The following is a 3071-nucleotide window of genomic DNA, read 5'->3' on the forward strand; positions in this document are numbered from 1 at the left end:
TGGTTCGCCAGAAGCGGCTTAGTCCTGCTGGCCATATGACCCGGAAGCTGGACGCTGGCTCCCTCGGCCAATAAAACAAGATGAGCACTGCAACCCCAGAGTCGGCCACGACTGGACCTCATGGTCAGGGGTCCCTTTACCTTTACCTTTACCTAACTCCTGGTGCTAGTGTTACGGGTGGCATCTTACAGCACTGCAGGCAGAAATCCCACAGGAGCAGAGGCTGTGATATGGGAGGAGACTTCAAATGCGAACTTTGTGTATGTTGTGTACAAAAGGCACGTGGGGCCTGCCAGAAGAGAGACTTGGCCATAATTTTGGCTGTGAGTCTCGCAGGACCTCTCCTTTTTAAAAAAATAATATTTATTCAAAATTTTTAAGGTTACAATAAGAAAAAAGGAAAAAAAGAAAAATAAAAAAGACAGAAAAAATACAATCATTAAAAAAGAAAGAAAAAAGCAAAGCAACCCTTTACATGACTTTCTTCCTTTACTTATTTCCTTGACCTCCTCACACCTCCCATTTTGTATTCTAATTTAAATTGCTGTTTCAGCAAATCCTTCCAACCTTATTTTTATCTTAATTTGTTTTAAAATACTGTAATTTTACATTCTCTCTTCCTTCAATTCATTTTTACTTAATCCTTTATGTCATTTTGCCAAAACCGCATAATTTTCTTTTTCAAACATCTTTCCAGCAAAATCCTTAATTTTACAATATTTTTAAAAACCACTTTTACTTTATGCAACCTTAACTCTCATCCAAACCTATATATCAATACTTATTCTTGAGACGTTTCTCTAAGTTCGTAAAAGATTCCCTTCCACGAATTTCCCAACTCTCATAAAAAAAAGCAAATTATATTATATACACTTTGAGTTCCCAATTTCCATTCCACCCGTACCCCCTTCCCGGTTTCAGTCCCCAGCATAAGTCCATCAATCTCAGAAAGCCATCAACCCGGAGATCTTAAATCCGAGGCTCTTAAATCTCCCTCATGTCCCCCTCTGCCAGTCTTTTTGATAGTCTTTAATATTGAAAGCCAAATCTCGGGGAGACTCCAACCCAGCAGCATCCACATTCCTTCCAGCCAAACCTCCGTACTTAAGAGTAAGGCCTATAGGATATTCCGAATCTTGTTTCATTCTCCTTTCAGATCCGAATGTCCCCAAAGCTCCAACTTCCACCTCGCAGGACCTCTTCTTGCCTTGCAGGCTTTTCTTACTGGCCTGGGAAGCCGGGACCCGGACGGACTCCAGCTACGAAAGTAGACGCTGTAGAAGAAGCCAGGGAAGAACTTCAGCAAAGTATCATTTCAAAATATTTAAGCGAAATATTGTGTGTGTTTTAACTTTGCTGCGTTCAATGTGCATTCTGCGCTCGACCTCTTCGTAATGTTTTATTTTGAAAACATTTAAGAGAATGCGTTTTTTGTAAAAGATGGGGATCTCTACCACATGTGGTGGGAGTGTGAAAAGATGAAATTTTGGGGGACTTAATATATAATGAACTGAGGAAACTTCTTAAGTACACATTCCCGAAAAAAAACGGAAGCTTTTCTATTAGTGATCATAGGGGAGGAAGTTAAGGAGGACCATAAATTATTCCAATATGCTACTCCAGCAGCTAGAATACTGGTAGCTCAAAAATGGAAATTATAGGAGACCCCAACGATAATGGAATGGCAGGCTAAATTTTTTGAGTATACAGAATTAGCTAAAATAACCTACAGAATTTGAGACCAAAAAGGGACAAAGTTTGAAGAAGAGTGGGGTAAATTTTGGCATATATAAGATGTAACTGTAGAAGTTTAAAGACTACAGCAGGGTTGATATAAATCCTGTGATGTGTATGGAAGGTGAATAAGAATCTACAAGAGAAGACATATATTCAGAAAACCGAAGCGGGAAGGAAGTCTGGGCGTGAATATACGCAGTGTAAACAAGATGACATAAGATGATGACTGTAAAAGATTGTTTTATTTTTGTTTGTGAAAAATTTAATAAAAAGCAATTAAAAAAGAGAGAATGTGTTTTGTTCATTGCGTTGCTTTGAAAGTATATTTTCTTCAGCAGCGTTTTATTCTGGATTGATTTATCTGACGCTTTGAGGTATGTTTGTAACCACTTTTGAGATTCTTTTCTTAAAAATATAAGGCTGTTCAGGGAAGTTTTGTATTGTGTGTTTACTATTTTTTGTTGAGAGCCGCCCAGAGTAGCTGGGGCAACCCAGGCAGATAGGTGGCATAGAAATAAATTATTATAATTATTGACCATCAACATGGTCACAAGAACAAACGAACGAGGCAGGGACTTATAATGTAGTCTGAATATGCCTCCAAATTCCTGTTGCTGGAAAACCCAGGAGTGTTGAATCTACAAGCACCATCTGGTATGCTGGTTGAGACCCTGCCCGTCCGCACACTGTCTTACCAGAGTGGTCCCTGCTCTGGTTATCTCCTGCTTGGACTACTGCAAAGCGCTCTTTGTGGGGCCACCTTGGAAGGTGACTCAGACATGACAACTAAGAACGTGGCTGCCAGCCAGGACCATATAACACCAGTCCTGAAAGACCTACATCGGCTCCCAGGATGTTTCTGAGCACAATTCAAAGTGTTGGTGTTGACCTTGAAAGCTCTAAACAGCCTCAGCCCAGTAGACCTGAAGGAGCATCTCCACCCCCATCGTTCAGCCTGGACACTGAGGTCCAGCTCTGAAGGCCTTCTGGTGGTTTTCTCACTGCGAGAAGCCAAGTAACAGGGAACCAGGCAGAGGGCCTTCTCGGTGGTGGCACCCTCCCTCTGGAATGCCCTCCCGTCAGATGTCAAGGAGATAAAGAACGACATGACTTTTAGAAGACACCTGAAGGTAGCCCTGTCTCAGGAGGCTTTTAATGCCTGATGTTTTATTATGCTTTTTTATTTGTGGGAAGCTGGACAGTGTAAAAATAATAACATTATTATTGTTGTTGTTGTTGTTGTTGTTGTTGTTGTGTTGTTATTATCATCATCATCCTGGACAGTCCAGGAGGAGACCCTGGTCGATGGTAAAAACCGCTGAGAGATCCACAGC

The 3071-nt window shown here is 41.1% G+C and overlaps 1 protein-coding gene across 1 annotated transcript in view; it reads right to left on the bottom strand.

Moving 5' to 3' along the window:
* Window positions 1-3071, bottom strand: part of LOC310835517 (uncharacterized protein) — a 691527-nt gene that overhangs the window by 69095 nt on the left and 619361 nt on the right. The window lies entirely within an intron of this gene.

This window comes from Podarcis gaigeae (assembly GCF_964106915.1).
Source record: "Podarcis gaigeae genome assembly, chromosome: 18".
Classification (NCBI taxonomy): domain Eukaryota; kingdom Metazoa; phylum Chordata; class Lepidosauria; order Squamata; family Lacertidae; genus Podarcis; species Podarcis gaigeae.